This window comes from Anolis sagrei, chromosome Y (assembly GCF_037176765.1).
Source record: "Anolis sagrei isolate rAnoSag1 chromosome Y, rAnoSag1.mat, whole genome shotgun sequence".
Lineage (NCBI taxonomy): Eukaryota > Metazoa > Chordata > Lepidosauria > Squamata > Dactyloidae > Anolis > Anolis sagrei.
The window spans coordinates 37,110,167-37,130,394 of NC_090035.1; the positions used below are offsets into that span (position 1 = coordinate 37,110,167).

A 20,228-nucleotide genomic window follows, 5' to 3' on the forward strand; every position below is an offset into this window, starting at 1 on the left:
GAGAAAACAAGAGAGAAAATGAATGTGGACCACCTAACGTATATCCTGTCAGCTTCGCATAATATGCCTGTAACTCCAACAAATTGGACCCCGGTCAAGGAATGGCTTAATGAAAAGAAGATAAAGTTATTAACAGTTTAACACCCAATCACAAGAACTAGGGAACAGTACCCAGGGAGGAGACTATGGTTTAGAATTGAAAATAGGAGCAGTTTAAACAAATGGAAGAATGTAGAAAGCGTAGAAATGTAAGAAACAGACTGCTCATGCATGTCGAGGAGTAAGATCGTATATTATATAGATAATTGAGAATATAAAGATTTATTGTTGTAACTATGAACAAATATCTATGTATTACTTTACATCATTTAATATGAGATAGTAGATAAATAAGATAGGGCACTACAAGAAGAAGAAAGAAAATAAAGGTTATATATTTATATAAAAACAGAAAATGTCACTGAAATACCGTAGAGGAGAGAGGTGGAGGTCTGCTGCCATTGCGGGCTTTTCCTTTTCTTTTAATGTATCTATAGTCAACGCGTTGTGTTAGTGTGTCAATGCTAGTCAGTGAGGTCTATGGATGTGTCCTTGTATGTCTATTGCTATGTTTGACGTTCCTGTCTTGTCTGGTCTTGTCTTTTTTACTATTGTAATAATAAAACTCAATAAAAAAAGAATAGGCAAGCATCCCAAGCTGTGAAGCTGACCAGGGAAGGAATCCCACTGGAGCATTGCAGCACACCAAAAACCTTGGGGGTCACTCTGGACCGTGCTCTGAATTATAAAAAACACTGCTTGAATATCAAGGAAAATGTGGGTGTTAGAAATAACTTCATAGGAAAGCTGACTGGCATAACCTGGGGATCGCAACCAGACATAGTGAAGACACCTGCCCTTGTGCTTTGCTACTCTGCTGCTGAAAACGCATGTCCAGTGTGGAATACATCTCACCATGTTAAACAGTGGATGTGGCTCTTAATGAGACATGCCACATTATCACATGTCTACGTCCAACACTGCTGGAGAAATTATAGTTTTTAGCCAGATTTGCACCTGAAATCTGTTGGGAAGTAGCATCCTCTGTTTGGCTATCAGCCAGCATGCCAATGTTTTAAATAAAAAAAATAGCTTCCTAATATCTAAAGAGATATTCACAGGAACATCTCAGCATGTGAGAACCCAAAAGTGGGAGGCTAAAACCCAGAACCTCAATCAGTGGCTTAGACCATTGAGAGACTCCCTATTTGGCAGACAGAAGACTAGACCACTTAGAAGGCACTGAACTGACTGTGCTCTTACACCACAGGATTCAAAGCTAACCTTAAGAAATGGGGCTACAAAGTGGAGTCTACAAAGTGCAAGTGTGGAGAAGAGCTAACTACAGACCACCTATTACAATGCAGTCTGGCCCTGCCACTTGCACAATGGAGGACCTTCTCACAGTGACACCAGAGGCACTCCAAGCGGCCAGCCTCTGGTCAAAGAACATTTAGCATAATGCCAAGTTTTTAAAAAACGTTGGTTGTGTTTTTAAATATATTATAACTGTATTCTCAATTTGCTTCTGACACAAAAAATTAATCTGATGAAACAGTCGCCTCTTTTACTACTGTATCAAGCAGGCATGGGCAAACTTAGGCCTTCCTTCCAGGTGTTAGGAATTGTGTGATTTAAAGTCCAAAAGACCTGGGGGGCCAAAGTTTGCCTTTGCCTGGTTCACCTGGAATCAAAGAGCACTCTTGACCCCACCAATGATGGCCTGGAATCTATGATGCATTGAAAATACAAGAGGGGTTTGATGGGGCTGACCTGCCATAGTGACTGTTGTAATTCATCCTGCAACCAGAGAACATACTGATGATGCATCTAGAGCAAACTTGCCTAACATGACAAACTTTAAGTATTGATGGAGTTTCAGGGTGGTAACCTGGCATGATGTGAGTTGTAGTTCACCCACAACCTTATGCATTTGTACAATAAAAAATACTTATTTTAATAACTCGGGCAATGCTGGATACCCAAGTTAGTGTACAATAAAATACATAAACAAAATACATCATTATAGAAACATACAAATTAGATAAAATACATATAAAGAACTGGAAAAGAGGACAGGAAGAACATGTGATAGTATGGGAAACATGAGTACCAATTTTGACGTTAGATGACAAGAGTGTGTTCTTTTCTGTTATAGAGGAAATTTGGAACTTTCAAAACTTTAGACGATGTATATAATAGTACTTGAGCTTGTTTGTTTATTTATTTATTTATGTGTTGAAGATATAAATTTAATAATGATAATAAATATAAGGCTTCTCTTCCCTCTTAATCGCCTTTCTCTTCCTCGGTAATTTAGTGTACATTTACATAGTTCTAATCTACCGTAAAAACCGGGCTACAAGACGACTTTTTAAACCTTGAAAACCCTTTCAAAAGTTGGGGGTCGTCTTGTCTTCCGGATATACCAGGACGATGATGTATGGCAGCAGCAGCGGAGCCTGCAGGCGAGCCTTGACTTCGCCTTCAGTCTGGAAGGTGAAGTGGCTTGCAAGTGCACCCGCTGTCGCTTCTGGCGAGACCACCTCGGCCCTCCCTTTCCAGCCTTCAGCCATGTGAAGTGGCTGGCGAGTGCTCCCACCTGCCGCATCCAGTACAGTTGCCTCTGGAGAGAGTGTTCGCCCCTGCTGCTCCCAACAAGGCTTCGAGTGAGATCGACTCTGGCCTCCAGGAGCAGCAAAGTGTGGGCCAGATGCTCCATTGGGCCCCAGTTGGGCCCAGCGAGGAAAGAGGCAGCATGAGGAGGCCGGAGGGCCGCATCGAGTCCTGCGGGAGATGCTAGCGGGGTACAAATAAAGTTAATAATAAAATAATAATAATAATTTTTCATGCTGCCTCCCTCCTTCCTGGGCCCAATTGGGGCCAACGGAGCGTCTGGCCCCACTGCGCTGCTCCTGGAGGCCAGTCGATCTCACTGAAAGCTTTGCCGGGAGCAGCAGGGGAGGGCTCGCTTGCTCATCAGCTGCGGAGGCCAGCGCAGGCCTTAGCAGCTAGTGCTGGCCTGCGCAGCCCTAAAAGTCAGTCAGGCAGGCTGCTGGGAGAGGAGATTCTCTTCTGCTGCCTCGGCTGCGTTGTTCGCTTGCTGCTTTCACCAGTGCAGGCCTCTGTAGGCCTGTGCTGGCCTGCAGAGGCCTGCGCTGGCATAAGCAACGAGCAGAGCACACAACCGAGGCAGAGGAGAATCTCCGCTCCCAGCAGCCTGCCTCCACAGCTGATGAGCGAGCGAACCCTCCCCTGCTGCTCCCGGCAAAGCTTTCAGTGAGATCGACTGGCCCCTAGGAGCAGTGTGGTGGGGCCAGACACTCTGTTGGCCCCAACTGGGCCCAGGAAGGAGGGAGGCAGTGTGACTAACTGACTGACTTCCAGGCCCAGGAGGTACCATACCTTTTGCTTTTGTTCCATGAAGACAGAAGGGGGGTTGGACTACATGGCCTTTAGAGCCCCCTTCCAACTCTATTCTTTTTCTTATTATTAGTAGTAGTAGTGTTAAGCCTGAATGGCCATCTGTCAGGGGTGCTTTGGTTACACTTTCCCTACATAAAGGCAGAAGGAATGAGGTTTGTCTAGATGTCCTTTAGAATTCCCTTCCAACATTATTATTATTATTATTATTATTATTATTATTATTATTATTATTGATATAAAGGCTGGATGGCCATCTCTCAAGGGGGCTTTTATTGTGCTTTTCTTGCATGAAGGTGGAATTAAAGGGGTTTTACCAGATGGTCTTTAGAGCTCCCTTCCAATTCTATTACTATTACTATTATTATTATTATTATTATTAAGGCTAGATGGCCATCTGTTTTGATTGTGCTTTCACTGTATGAAGAAGAATGAAGGGGGTTGGGCTACATGGCCTTTAGAGCTCCCTTGCAATTATTATTATTATTTATTATTACTATCAATGTTAATATTAAGGCTGGCCTTTAGAGCTCCCTTCCAATTATTATTATTATTTATTATTACTATCAATGTTAATATTAATATTCGCCTTCGGGCTGAGATCAGCGGTATATAAGTAAAGTAAAGTAAAGTAAATAAATAAATAAATATGTTGGGGGTGCTTTCCCTACATCAGCATTTCTCAACCTGGGGGTTGGGATCCCTGGGGGGGGGTCATGAGGGGGTGTCCGAGGGGTCAACAAAGACCATCAGAAAACACAGTATTTTCTGTTGGTCATGGGGCTTCTGTGTGGGAAGTTTGGCCCAATTCTATCGTTGGAGGGGTTCAGAATGCTCTTTGGTTGTAGGTGAACTATATGGCCCAGCAACTACAACTCCCAAATATCAAGGTCTATTTTCCCCAGACTCCACCAGTGTTCACATTTGGGCATATTGAGTATTCATGCCAAGTTTGGTCCATCATTGTTTGAGCCCACAGTTCTCTCTGAATATAGGTGAACTACAACTCCAAAACTCAAGATCTGGGCCCACCAAACCTTTCCAGTATTTTCTTTTGGTTTTGGTAACTCTCTGTGTCAAGTTTGGTTCAATTCCATCATTGGTAGAGTTCAGAATGCTCTTTGATTGTAGGTGAACTATAAATCCCAGCTACTACAACTCCCAAATGACAAAATCAATCCTCCCCAACCCCACCAGTCTTCAAATTTGGGCATATCGGGTATTTGTGCCAAATGTGGTCCAGTGAATGAAAACACATTCTGCATATTAGATATTTACATAACTGTTCATAACAGTAGCTAAATTACAGTTATGAAGTAGCAATAAAAATAATAATATGGTTAGGGGTCACCACAACATGAGGAACTGTATTAAGGGGTCACCACATTAGGAAGGTTGAGAAACACTGCCCTACATGAAGGAAGAACCAAGGGGGTTTGACTAGATGGCCTTTAGAGCTCCCTTCCAATTCTATTATTATTATTATTATTATTATTATTATTATTATTATTATGCAGGTTGGATGGCCATCCGTCAGGGGTGCTTTGATTGTACTTTCCCTACATGATGGCAGAATGAAGGGGGTTGGACGAGATGGCCATTAGAGCTCCCTTACAACTCTATTATTATTAATATTAATATTAAGGCTTGTCGAGAGTACTTTGATTGTGTTTTCTCTGCAAGAAAGCAGAATGAAGGGGGTTGGACTAAATGACCTTTGGAGGTCCCTCCCAACTTTAGGATTCTATGAAAGGAATCTTCGTCGACCATGAGCCAATAGTGTGATGCTGCAGCTGAAAAGGCCAATGATGTTTTAGGCAGCGTCAATAGGAGAAGCCTGCAAGAAGGCAAAAGGGAACTGATATGACACTTTACCTCAGCTGGTTTTTTAATTGTTGTAAATGAGAATTATTTAATGCAACTGTTTATTTTAACTTATTGCCAGCATAATGTAAAGAACCCAGAGTGTAAATGAAATTCAAGAGAGGAAGAGCAACTGTAATGTAAATATAAGGTACAATGTCCCTCTCATAGGAACCTGAATGTCATAAGCATTTGAATTAAAATTACCATATTGAATTCAAATCTGATTTTTTTTAAAAAAAAGTTATTTGGTGTGCATTGGAAGAGGGGTGGTCTTATACGGCGAGTATATCCCAAATTCTATATTTTAACTGGAAAAGTTGGGGGGGTTGTCTTATAGGCCCAGTCATCTTATATGCTGGAATATACGGTACTAATCAGAGCTCCACAACCCCCATCCCCTTCTTTTTCTTTGAAAAGCATAATAAAAACTTATAAAATAAAAACATATACCAATAAGGTTCATAAATTTTGTGTTCATGAAAAATTTGGCAACAGGAAAAATTTCCATAATGCCACCTAGTGGCTGTTGTAGACATTTACACAAATATGTTGTGTGGTGTTTGCAAAAGATGCTTCAGTTGTATTTCATAAAAAGGTTAAAAACAGCCTGTTCAGCCAGCTTTGTCAACATTGATTTGCTATCATACTGATCATGTACCTTGTCCAAGGTCATGTCCGGGAGGTTTCGGGCAGCATAATTATTCTCACTCTCCTGCTCAGAAGAAATGGGGTGAGAGGCCTCATAGCCATAGAGCACCAGCAGTTCCTCAAAGGGCATTTCCGTGTTCTGAAAAAGGGAGAGGAGCAAACGCCATAGGAGTTGGAATAGGCTAGAAATGATCTGAATCTAGAAAAAATATTAAATTTCTCTACTATATAATCCTTCGGAGTCCCATTATCTTTTCTAGGCATGTGTATGTCAGGGGGCTCATGCAATAGTAGTAGTAGTAGCAGTAATAATAGTAATTGTATTTTTTCCTGACTCTCCTTGTGCCTTGAGGTTACACCATAGCTAAAAACACATAACCACAAACATAATAAAATATACATATATTAAAAATATTTCTACAAAATATATATGCAGTCTGTTTTGTCTCTATTCAGAAAAAAAATCACCTCCCTCTCTGTCCCTGTGATAACTGGATTTTGAAAAAAAAACTTATTGTGGAAACAAGGATTGGTGATAAAACTTCAGGAAAGACATCTTTTCCCCCTGATAATAACTCTTCCAGGAGTAACTTTTTCTTCCTTCCCAGAGGTAGATTTCTCTCACTTCCTGCCGTCTCATCCCTGTTCTTAACTATGAGTCATTTATAAGTCGGGTGCTTGTAACACAGGGACTGCGTGTATATGTAAGTACACAGAAAAAAGATGAAAATTTAATGAACACATGGCATGAGATTAAAACATATAGTTAAATTGACTGACTAGGCCTGCCAGAAGAGATAGGTCTTGAATGGTCTCTTAAATTCTGACAGCTCATATAGCCAGCAATGAGGACATCTTCATTCCTATATGGTCACATTACATTCAACAAATAAAGTTTCCTGTACACATTGCATTGGAGAGTGACATCCAGTTGAGCTTTTCAGAGTGAGGTGAGATTTGATGCAGGCCTCCCCACTCCAGACCTCTTCCCAGAAACTTCGGTAGTGCACCATGATGCCTTTAATGATGATTTCACAGATAAACTCTCTCACATAAGAGCCAACTTGGATGTTAGCATCGATAATAAAATGTCCAGCAACTAACTACACTACTGAACTGCTGACCTGAAAGTTGGGTGAACTGCTGACCTGAAGGGTGGCAGTCCAAAACTGTGAGACGATGTGAGCTCCCATCTATCAGCTCCACTTCCTGCCAACCTAGCAGTTCAAAAACATGCTTGATAAATAGGTACTTCTTCAGAGGGAAAAGGCAAACAAATGCTCCAAGCAATCTTGCTGGCCATACAAGAAGGAGGTGACAACACAGGCAACCATCAGTTTGGAAATGGAGAAAGTTTTGGAAAAATGGCATTCATAACTTTTTTGAAGAGGAAAAATGATGTCATATATTTGGCAAATGTGAATCTCCATGAACATCTGGAGATCACCTTTTGATAACCACTAGTCAAGGAAAGGCATGACCTTGTTTGATGTCAACCCATTGAAAAAGTGATATTCACAAGTATGTATGTAATGGCACACAGGTAAATCAGTTGTTAAACTGATAAACCATGTCTTTGAACTGCCACAGACAAAGGCATGCTACTGCACAAAAACATATACTTAGCTAGCAGAGTTTTGAAAATGTTTTTTTTGAAGCTGATGTTGTAGTTGCCCAAAATATATATTCTCCCTTGAAACCTCTTAGTTTAAAATCTTCACTCAGGGTCAACAAACCAAGTCTTTTTTTAAAAAAAGTTACATATCTTGTTTACTCACAAACATGCATTAATTTAGCATACAAGCACATTTCTTATTACAGTTCAGTTACAGCTCTTAATCAATAGTCCAAGGTCTTTAAGTATACATCTTACAAAAGTTCAAACTGTATAACTGTACTAACTGCTTCTCAAAGCAAACATATAGTAAACTGTTCCTGCATAAGTGCAAAAGACATTTGCTTCTATTGAAGTCCAAAAGCATACTACATCCATCTCCACTGAGGTCTAAAGCAAACTGCTAACACTGAAGTCCAAACACATACTGATGACAAAATGGGAGTCTTGAGTCTGAACATGCTCAGTACAATCACATGTCTGCAGCCCCTCCCACATCAAAGAGGTCAGTCAAACTGGCACATCAATATATACATACAACACAGGTTAGCAAATAGTGAAGCCTTGAAAAATAGCTGTTTCTAACAAAGCACCTCCCCAGAGCCAGGGATGAGCACCGCCTCCAGAAGCCAGAAATGAAAGGAGAAGCCTCTGCCTTTGTGTGTCTCAATGTATATGATTGTAAAGGCACTGAATGTTTGCCAATGTATGTAAATGCTCTAATCCATTCTGAATCCCCTAGAGGAGAAGGACAGAATGTAATTATAAGTTGCTTACCTGTAACTGTAGTTTCCTGAGTAGTCACCTGTGAATTCGTACGTTTGGTATCTCTGCGCCTGCACAGTACAGCTTTCAGAACCTTCTAGAAATAAAACAGACATTTTTAGGCCCAGCTAGCCCTGCCCATCTTCCCCGAGTATAAGTAGCCCATGGGCGGGGCTAACCGACAGTTCTCTTCCGCCGCAAAGCAGCTAGAGGCGTGGCATGAACTCGAGGGAAGGATGGGCGGGTATGTATGAATTCACAGGTGACTACTCAGGAAACTACAGTTACAGGTAAGCAACTTATAATTTCCTGTCGTAGTCGCTGTGAATCAGACATTTGGTAGATTAGCGAGCTACTAACCTGGGATGGTGGGCGTCATGCCACCGCTGAAAACAGGACTGCTCTGCCAAATTGTGCATCCCTCCTTGAGGCGACATCCAACTTGTAATGGGTGACAAAGGAGAGAGGTGAGGACCAGATGGCCGCCAGGCAGATGACATCCAGCGGGACGCCCCTCTAGTAAGCGGATGTCATGGAGATCAACCTCATAGAGTGTCCCCTGACGAGGAGAGGTAACTCCTTGCCAGCTATACGGTAGGAGAGCTGTATTATAGACACAATCCAGGAGGACAGCCTCTGTGAGGAAACAGGTAAACCTAAAACATCAGTGCAATATTTAACAAATAACCTGGGGTTTTTCCTAAAGGAAGCGGTTCTATTTACATAGAAGGCAAGAGCCCTCCGAACATCAAGCAAATGCAAATTCTTTTCCAAGGGAGTCATAGGGTCTTGAAAGAAGGAGGGAAAGACCAGATCTTGGGAAATGTGGAATCATGTGGACACTTTCGGTAAAAAAGCTATATCAGTCCTCAGAACAGCTTTATCTCTATGAAATTTGAGATATGGCGGGTTTGCCCTAAGGGCGCACAACTCACTAGCTTGTCTGGCCGAAGCAACCGCCACCAAAAAGGCGGTCTTCCAAGAAAGATGGGAAAGGCTAACAGTAGCTAGGGGTTCGAAGGGAGGTTTCATTAGAATGTTTAACACCAGTTCCAAACTCCACAATGGGGCAATGGGAGCCATGGGAGGTCTAATGTTCATGAGTCCCCTTAAGAAAGTCTTGACTAGGGGGTCTGAAAAGCATGAAGCCAAGCCGGACTTTCGCCTAAACCAGGAGATGGCGGACAAATAACATTTCAGAGAGGGGCATGCCAGGCCCGCATCTGAAAAGGATACCAAAAATTCTAAGACAAAGGGAATCGGAGCCATGTCGGGGTCCACCCCATGATTACTTGCGAAGGAACAAAACCGGGACCACTTGTAGAGGTAAGACAGTTTAGTGGAAGATCTGTGCACCTCCTCAATACTGTTCAACACTGAATGTGACAGTCTGGAGAAGGGGATTGAGTCGAGGGCAGGATTCGCCAAGCAGTCAGCTTCAGTTTGTGTAACTCTTGTGGGTCCTGTTGGAATGTTAGCAGGTCTGCCCTGGGCGGGAGGCATACAAAGATCCCCCGTGCCAGGTGATTGAGGAGAGAAAACCATGGTTGTCTCAGCCACCAGGGGGCCACCAGGATACAATGGGCGTTGTCCCTCTGGACCTTTGCCACAACCCACAAGAGAAGGGGAAACGGAGGGAAGGCATACGTTGTCTCGCTCGTCCATGTGTGTAGGAAGGCATCTCCCAGACACCCGGTCTCTGGGGAGGCGTGTGTCCTTCCACAGAAGAGGGGACACTTGGAATTGGACCTCATCGCGAACAAGTCTATTTCTGGGGTCCCCCACACAAGGAAAAGTCTCAGAGTCTCCTCCCAGTTGAGGGACCATTCGTGGTGTGCTAAAGAGTTCCGGCTGAGAGAGTACGCTAACACGTTCTGATCTCCCGGTACGTGCATCACCAGTAGGTGGATTCCCCTGCATATATACCACTCCCATATCTGGATGGACAGGGCCAAGAGGGTCTGTGAATGTGTGCCCCCTTGCTTGGTGAGGTAATACATCACCGTGGTGTTGTCGGTGAGGATTACCTGGCCTATTATTACGCTTTCTAAGGACATCAGTGCCTTTTCGACGGCCATGAGTTCTAGGACATTTATGTGAAGTGTGCTTTCGTATTTTGTCCAGATGCCATGTGCGACCAGCCTTTGGGAGTGTGCCCGCCGCCCAGTAAGGGATGAGTCCGTGGTAATGTTTCTTGTGGCTGACGGGATGTGGAATGATAGTCCCGAGCACACCCATGTAGGGTCCAGCCACCATCGGAGTGATGGGCTGTCCAACAATGGGTTGAAATTGGACAGGAACCAGGATTGTAGAGGTCGCATGTGCAGCCTGGCGTGAAGGATGACTGACGTGGTCAAAGCCATGTGCCCCAGTAGAACCTGGAGCAGTTTTCCTGACATGTGGGGAGCCATTGAGACCTGTGCGGCTAGCTCCTGGAGGTTGGCAAATCAGTCCCCCAGGAGGAAGGCCTTCTCGGAGACGGAGTCCAGGAGCGTTCCGATGAACTGGATACGCTGTGTCGGCACCAGAATAGACTTCTCCCAGTTGAGAACGAGGCCCAGGGACTGGAGAAGAGACAAAACCATGGAAATATGCATTTGGAGTTGGTGGCGAGACCTGGCGACTATAAACCAGTCGTCAATATAAGGGTAAATTGTGACCCCCCCCCCCAGTTCTAAGGTAGGCCGCTACCACGGCAATACACTTGCCCAAGACCCATGGAGCCGTGGAAAGAACGAAGGGCAACACGTTGAAGCAGTATGTCTCACCATTGACTCTAAACGAAAGGAACCTACGGTGATGTGGGGCAATGGAGTTGTGGAAATAAGTATCCTTAAGGTCGACCGTAACAAACCAGACACTGTCCGCCAGTAAAGGGGTTAATCAAGCAAGAGTCACCATGCGAAATCTTTTGGGCTTGATATGTTTATTTAGCACCCTGAGATCTAGGAAGGGTTGCAGCCCACCGCCTCTTTTAGTAACTAGGAAATTGTGTGAAAAGAAGCAAAAGGGGGCAACTGCAGGGTCAACAAGGGAAACCATCCCTTTTTTCAATAGCATATCAATCTCTTGCATCAGTTGCGGTGAGAACGGAGTATCCCGAACGTGACCAACCCTAGGGAGATCCTCAAACTCAATAGAGTATCCCCCAAAAACAATGGACAAAACCCAAGCATTGGATGTGATGTCAGCCCACTCATAGTAGAACGGGGCAAGCCTGTCCCTAAAGTGGGGCACTGAAGTGCTTTCCGAATTAGGGACATCCAAACAGAGGGGAAAGGGGACCCTAAAGGGTGGGTCAACTTGAGGAGGGTGTGAAACTTGGAATGGATCGGTCCCGGGGTCCAAACAAGGAGCATCAAAGGTGCTTCTTGGAGGCATCCAGGGGCTTGGGCTTCCCTTGGAAGGGCTATGCCCTGGCCTTTTGAAAATACGGAGTTCGTTTACCTCCCTGGAATCTCGACTGGCCCCCGGACCTGTTTCTAAAGGGGCCTGAGTAGGAGCCCCCAAATGGTCTCCGATAGGATGGGTTAGGCAACTGCCACCTGCTCTTTTGCTGCGAGTAGGGCTGCCATGTGTAGCCAAATTTCGAAGCAGATCGTCTAATGTCCTGCTTTTGCTTGAGACGGTCATCAGTGTTGGGACTGAACAGGCCTTCTTCGTGAAAGGGAAGATCCTCAGCCAGGGCCTTCCCTTCCTCGGAGAGGTTGGATGCCTGCAGCCACGCATGCCGTCTTATGGATGTGGCGGTGGCAAACAGGTTGCCAGCTGTTTCTGCCGTGTGTTTTGCGAGGTCCTTTTGTAACTTGGACAACGCGAGGGCCTCAGTTTGTAACGCTCTGGGAAGGCGATGATCAGCAGAAAAGGCCTCGATATAGGGCAACATATGGTTCCAGATGAACGTCTGGTATCCACTCATGTAAGTCGCATAATGCGACATGCGAGTGTAAAGGCTAGCAGAGAGGTAAGCATTCTTGCCCAGTGCATCTAGCTTCCTGCCCTCCCTATCTGGTGGTGTCGTTAAGCAATTCTTGGCACGTTTGGTCCTGGTGACCTCCGCCACCACAGTGTTTGCTTTGGGTGGTGTTAGGACCCATCTGGCGGTGGACATATCAATCTTATACAAAGAATCCAGGTGTCTAGGGACAGCAGGCACCAGCGAGGGGGACGTATTGACCACCTTAGCCTATTTCAAAAGGTACGGTAACATGGGAAGGGCTGAGGAGGAGACCACGTTTTGTTTCTCTGAGGGGAACATCGGGTCCTCCACATGCTCTGGAGGTTGGGAGGCGGGGATGTCTAAAGCCTTAATCATCCTGTTCACTAACGCGGCAAATTTGTTAAAGTCAGCAGGTAAATTAACAGTTGTGTCCTCACCTCCAGCGGTTGTTCGGGTGGCTCAGAGTCAGAGTCAGTGTCTCTCAGTGCAGCGGTGTCCTGGTCGGGGACAACAGGCAGTTCCAGGCCAGAGACCCCCAGAGGGGTGATGGCCACAACTGGATGAGGCTGGCTTGAAGACAACACAGCGGCAGGGCGGCACAAATTTTGGTCTAAAGAGTTTGGCACAAAAGGCTTACCCTGCCCGGCACAGCCGGGCAGGGAAGGCCGGTTCTTCCCTTCCCCGAAGGGAGTGAGCCACTTCCGGTGGAACCTTGGGTAGGGGGCGGAGCCAGGTTTTGCCTCGCCCGCCCTCCTGGGTTCAGTTGGCCGGCAACTGTCGTCGAGGAAGGAGCACCTCAGGTCTGTCTCAGGGCAGGCGGGGAGGCTGGGGCCTGGGGCCCTCCCCCCCACCCCGCTTGGGCCCTATCTGGGTGTTTTTGCGGCGCCGCCACGTGCGCTTCCCCCTCATCGTCCCTTTGTCGCTCCGGGGCCAGGACGATGCTGGGAGGCAGCGCCACGCACTGCGAGCGGCTTTGCACCATGGCGGCATGTGATGGTGGCCTGGGTCGGCTTTGGGCCTTGCTGCCGCCACACTTGCTCCTTGCAGCTGGCGATCGAGGCCTGGGTCGGCCTCATGCCTTGCCGCTGCTGCATTTACCCCCTTTGCAGCTGGCAGGTGGGGCCTGGGTCGGCCTCTTGTCTGGCTGCCACCACGTGGTGCGGCCCGGCCGGCATTAGCGCTTTCGTGCGGCTTGCCACAGTCGGGCTGGGTGGGCGGCCCGCGTGGCCTGGGCAGGCCTGGTGGCACTTTTGGATGCGGCCGCGTGCCTTGCTGGTGCCCGGCCGGCGTGGGCGCTCTGCGTGCTCGCTCCGGAGGGGCTTGGACGGCAGCCCGCATGGCCCTGTGGGCCTGACGCTGTTGTGTTGGCGCGGACTATGCCTTTCGGGGGGGGGGTCCTTTTCCTTGCCCTTTCCTTGCTGGGGTGGATGCAGCTGCTGGGGCCCTTTGGCTCAGCGGCCTGGCGGCCATGTTGGCCACGTGTAGGGCAGCCATTTTAGATTGTGTCGGCCCTTAACTAGCCCCAGCCGCTAGGTAAAATCATGGCTGGAAGCCATTTTAGATGGGCTGGCGGCCATCTTAGATGGGTCTGTAGCCATTCATGAATGCACCTCTGCATACTTGGGAGCCTCTTAGTTATATGGAATCTATTCAATAGGTCACTTGAATGTCGGGTATTTGGCTTCCTGGGCAGGTTGTGGTCCATACCAGCTGTTAGCTAACGTTAGCTTTATATTCCATTAAAGTTTGTCATTGGTTATGTATAGGTATATTAGGGCTGGGCGGTTTCGTTTCGTTAATTCGTAATTCGTTAATAATTCGTTAATTTTTTCAATTACAAAATGATAACAAACCATTCTGGAGCAATTTTTTTAAAAAACGAATTTTTAAAAAGTTTTGTAAATGCTTCATATTTCGTTATTGTATTCGTTTTGTTATTGTTCCGAGGTCGTTTCGTTATTATTTCCGCATGTCTGGGGCAAGTTTTTTGTTTAATTAGTGAAAAAAAAATAATATCACACCAACAGTCAACAACAGAGGGAGAGGGAAGCTTCAGAAGTTTTTGGAGGTTTTTTAGCGTATTTCGCGGTCGCGTCCGCCATTAACGAATCGATTCGTTATTGTTTCGGAAATCGATTCGTTAATGTTTTGTAATTTTTTTCACATTTACGAAATTTCGTAAATATCGAACTTTTTTAAGGGAAAATTTTGTAATTATTTTAAATATCGAAACAAAAAAAAACCCCAAATACAAATTGATTTTAGAAACAAATTTTTCCGTTGTTACCCAGGCCTAATATATATATGTATAGAGAGAGAGAGAGAGAGAAAGAGAGTATTAAAAAAATTGAAAATAAAATCATTGAATCATAGAATTGGAAGAGACCTCTGGGGCCATCCAGGCCATCCCCTGCCAAGAAGATGGAATATTGCAGTCAAATCACCCCTAGCAGATGGCCACCTGGCATCTGTTTAAAACTTCCAAGGAAAGGGGCTCGGCCACATTTTGGGGCAGAGAGTTCCACTGCTGAACGGCTCCCATTGAGCAGTCCTTTAATGTCCTTTCAACTGTGGCAATGAAATTTCCCTTAAACCTGTGGCCGCCATTTAGAGGCCATGACCCTCATGTTATTACAGTATTTGGTGTTTATATTGGTAAATCCTTATTCACCCGGGCTGTCATTAACTCAAGCTAAGACGCCTATTTCTATGGTTTATTTCTACAGGATGTCTGCTAAGAAGAACGTTGGGGGCCCCAAAGAAAAGGCCCCGCAAAAAAGGCGCCGACCAAGCGCCCTCCTCCACTGGACACTACCTCATTGAAGACGAGGGCATATCAGCTGACGATCTCAATGCGTTGCTCATTCGTATCAATGGGCTTGAGAATGAAAGAGGGTTGGCCGCGCCTGCTGGCCCTCGGCCATCAAGGTGAGCAAGTAAGGTGGCAATGTTTAAAGCCCTTCTTTCTCATGTCTCCAATTTAGAAGCGGATCGGCTGCGGCAGCAGTCACAAGGAGCTGATGCTTCCTGCCCAACCCTTGGTGGGTCCTCAGCTGCCCAGGCACAACAAACCCAGGTTCAAGCCATGATGCAGTCATCATCACCAGCCCTCCAGCAGTTGGAGACGGCCAGCCAAGGGGTCTCGGCGATTGCTGTCGCTTCCAACCCGCTACCGCTTCAGCGAGCCACCACATCGGCAGGTACAAACACAACGGGCGGGTGGCCATGGGACAACAGTCAGGCTCAGATGGGGCAACTGACACAACATACCCAGCCCGGCACATCCACTGCCACCTCATATCCTCTGCAACTAAGTCAGCAAACTTCGCCTCAGACATCAGCGGGCGCTGCGGTACTTAGCGCGGACGAAGCCAACCAGTTTTGGGGCACAGCCAAATGGCCTTTGCCCTCATCCCCAAAAATGAGCTCAATTGCTCTAGGATCTCATTTGGCCCAGAAAACAATTGATAAAATTCTAAAAAATGAATACATCGACATATTTTCTTTATATTTTAGAGAATTAGACAAAAAAGACAAGGATGATCTGGACGATGAAACAAAAGAAAAAAATTAAAAAGGAGGGTGGTCCACAACTGGGAGAATTGGCTAGAGTGTTATATGATTTACGCTGGAGTCCTTATGGAGGCCTACCCGTTTAGAGGTAAATCCTTACTGCAATATCAAAACATTATTTATTTATTTATTTATTTACTTATTTATTTACTGCGCTTATATACTGCTGTTCTCAACCCGGGGGCGATTCACAGCGGTGTACAACATAGAGAGGACAGGGTGCAAATTACAAGACACAATCTAAAATCAATCCTGCAATAACAAAAGCATCGTCATCAACAACATCAACAATATCAATATCAATAATACAAAAAGCCATTCGCATCGTCTCATCGTTAAACCACAATCCAGTATCATATTCCGTTGTTCCATTCCTGTCGTCATTACCAATTATTGCATTTCTTGTTTGAATGCCTTCTTGAACAGCCACATCTTTAATTTCCTGCGGAATGTCATCAGGGAAGGGTCCAATCTGATGTCCACGAGAAGGGTGTTCCACAGCCGAAGCGCCACCACCGAGAAGGCCCTATCTCTCGTACCCGTCAGCCGTGCCTGTGAGGCAGGCGGGATTGAGAGCAGGGTCTCCCCGGACGATCTCAAAGTCCTCGTGGGCTCATAGGCCGAGATTCGGTCAGATAGGTATCTTGGGCCGGAACCGTTTAGGGCTTTATAGGCCAACGCCAGCACCTTGAATTGAGCCCGGTAGCAAATCGGCAGCCAATGGAGCTGGTACAACAAGGGCGTTGTATGCTCCCTGCGACCCGCTCCTGTTAGTACCATGGCTGCCGCACGCTGGACCAGTTGAAGCTTCTGGGCCGTCTTCAAGGGCAACCCCACGTAGAGAGCGTTGCAGTAGTCTAAGCGGGATGTAATCAGAGTGTGGACTACCATGGCCAAATCAGACTTCCCGAGGTACGGGCGCAGCTGGTGCACGAGCCTAAGCTGTGCAAATGCTCCCCTGGTCACCGCCGAGACCTGGGGCTCCAGGCTCAGCAATGAATCCAGGATCACACCCAAGCTGCGAACCTGCGCCTTCAAGGGGAGTGCGACCCCATCCAGCACAGGCTGTAACCCTATACCCTGTTCAGCCTTGCAACCGACCAGGAGTACCTCTGTCTTGTCTGGATTCAATTTCAATTTGTTCGCCCTCATCCAGACCGTTACAGCGGCCAGGCACCGGTTCAGGACCCCGACAGCCTCCTTAGTAGCAGGTGGAAAGGAGTGACAGAGTTGGACATCATCTGCGTACAGATGACACCGCACCCCGAAACTCCGGATGATCTCACCCAGCGGCTTCATGTAGATATTAAACAGCATGGGGGACAGTATTGAGCCCTGTGGAACCCCACAAGACAAAGGTTGTGGAGTTGAACAGGTGTCCCCCAATAACACCTTCCGGGAGTGGCCCTCCAGGAATGACCGGAGCCACCGTAAAACAGTGCCTCCGAGACCCATCCCCGCAAGGCGCCCCAGGAGGATACCGTGGTCGACAGTATCGAAGCCCGCTGAGAGGTCCAGCAGCACCAACAGGGACACACTCCCCCTGTCGAGCTCCCGGCACAGATCATCCACTAAGGCGACCAAGATTGTCACAGTTCCATGTCCCGATCTGAAACCAGACTGTGCCAAATCCAGATAATCCATGTCTCCCAAGAATACCTGGAGTTGTGAGGCCACCACGCGTTCCAGGACTTTGCCCAAAAAAGGGAGATTGGAAACTGGCCGAAAGTTGTCGAATTTAGTGGGGTCTAGTGATGGTTTTTTCAACAGCGGTTTTATTATAGCTTGTTCTGGTAAAGACTTCCGGTTCCGGTATGGCGGCTAGGAGCAGCAAGATTCGGAGCTGTGCCTGCGGAAAAATCTAATCTGAGGAAATCAAGGGCGACCCCCCTCCGGACCTCCCCAAAATTGAGGAGAGAGACCCAGCAACTATCAAGGGTCTTGAAACTGCCCGAGTGGCCTGGGGGACCCAGGAACCTGGGAGAAAGGAACCAAGGAACGCAGAGAAGGAAGACGAGGTGGAGTGCCGCCATTAAAACGTGGCAGGCTTCCTTAACTTCAAGACCCAACTCTTACCTGGTGAGTGTGCTGAGGTCCTGCGTCCCCCCCTCCCCCCGGGGCTCAGTGGAGGGAGAGAAGAACAAGGGAGAGAAGAAGCAAGGCTCCATTTCGGGCCTGCTAGGCCCCATCGCGCCGCGCCCCTCCCTCCTGCTGAGCCGGGGGAGGGAGAGAAGGAAGCAAGGCCCAGCGGCTTCCATGGGGCCTGCTAGGCCCCATCGCATCGTGCTCCTCCCTCTCGCCGATCCAGGAGAGGGAGAGAAGGAAGCAAGGCCCAGAGGCTGCCCTTCGGGCCGGCCAAGCCCTATTGCTCTGCGCCCCTCCTTCCTGCTGATCCAGAGGAGGGAAAGATGGAAGCAAGGCCCAGTGGCTCGTCATCGGGCCGGGTAGAACCACCGTGCCACGCCCCTCCCTCCCGCCGCTCTGGGGGAGGGAGAGAAGGTAGCAAGGCCCAGTGGCTCTCCATCAGGCCTGCTAGGTCTCTTCACGCTGTGCCCCTCCCTCCCGCCGAGCTGGGGGAGGGAGAGAAGGAAGGAAGGCCCAGCGGCCCCCATCGGGCCTGCTAGGCCCCATCACATCACGGGCCGCTGCCACGCCACCGCCGCAGCCGTCCTTGCTGCAACAGCCACCAGCAGCCATCAGCCCCGCCATTGTTGAGTCGCCCCTGCCACCACGTGCCACTACTGCTGCCGAGGCCGCCGCGGCGAACACCGCTAGCGGCGGGGCCGCTAGTCCAACAAGGCCTTGCCATCTTCCTGATCCAAGCTGTGGCAGGGCTGCCTCTGGAGAGGGACAAGCGGCCAGGAAGGTGCTGTTGCCGCCATTGCCATCATCACTGCTGAGACTGCGGCGGAAGCCTCCCCCTTCTCAGGGATCTGTGAAGGGGTGAGTAGCCATCGTCCGGCCTGTGTCGCTGTGCCAACAACTCCATCTGGGCAAGGGCCCTGCGTGGGTCCTACAGCGTGAATACCCTCCTTGGCAACTCCTTGTCACCTAGTTGACCTCTGCTGGCTTCTTCCAGCCAATTGTGTGGACCAACTAAGCTGACTAAACCCCTGTACAGATCGACCCTGGTGGTGACTGACGGTGCGTACTGAGTTGTGTGTGTGTGATCCAACTGTGCCTACCAATTGTGCTGACTAGTTTCCTGGGCAGACCGACTCGTGTGTAGACCAACTTCCTGGGCAGACCGACTCGTGTGTAGACCAACTTCCTGTGCAGACCGACCCATGTGTAGACCAACTGTGCGGCCAGGCTGCATGTGGACCATCTGTGCTGACCAGCACTGCTGACCGACCACCTGTGTTGACCATCTCCGGAAGGACTAAGATCCATTCATCGATTGGTACCAACTGTCCATTGTCTATATTGTGAACCACAATAATTTTTACCAATGATTCCTGGTCATTAATACTCTTGCAGAATTGTTTACAATTTGTTTATGAATTGCCTAGCATAGCACTTTATTGCTTCTGAGTCCTACTTGCTGCTACTTCCAACTCAGCACTTTAACTTATTCCATTCCCTCCATGCCGCACTTTAGGTAGCGCCTAGCACTAGACTTTGATTTCTTGCACTTTAAGAACTTGCACGTAAAATTGCACTTTAGGTAGCGCTCAGTGCTAGATTTGGTTTCCTTGCACTTTAAGAACTTGCACCTTAAGATCGGCTCCAGTGCACGTAGTCTACCACCACTACTCATGTGGTCCCTTACTTCCCTATATTTATTATCGTTGGTGCTAATTACTTGTGGAAGGGACACGGGACGAAACGGGCTGGAGTTTGTGGGAAATAATAAGGTGGGGGGGGAATATAGGGAACGGAAGAACATGGCAAAGTAAGACCTTAACAAATCAAACAACCAACAATGGGACAGAAATTAAGGTCATGGAAATGGACTGCGGCATGGAAGAGGGGAGGTGTTCCACTAGCCGAGGGGCCTCTATAGAAGTCGTGGTGGGGAGGGGGAGAGGCGGGAAAAGGAGACCATTAATTCTGCCTAGGGACCGCACAACTACATTAGTAATTCCAAACAGGTCTCCTAATATGGTAAATTGGTGTAACCGGGGTGGCGGTCCCTCTGGATTGGAGGTGGTGCTGTTGAATGCCAGATCTGTCAATGGAAAAACAACTACCATCCAGGATCTAATCCTGGACGAGCGGGCAGATCTGGCGTGCATCACGGAGACCTGGTTGGACAAAGCTGGAGGCGTGAATTTGACCCAGCTTTGCCCACCAGGTTTCTCCGTGCAGCATCAGACGAGACCCGGAGGCGGGGTCGCAGTGGTCTACAGAGATTCC

At 47.6% G+C, this 20,228-nt stretch overlaps 1 pseudogene; it reads right to left on the reverse strand.

Moving 5' to 3' along the window:
- Positions 1-20,228, reverse strand: part of LOC137095596 (mesoderm induction early response protein 2-like) — a 118,916-nt pseudogene that overhangs the window by 61,349 nt on the left and 37,339 nt on the right.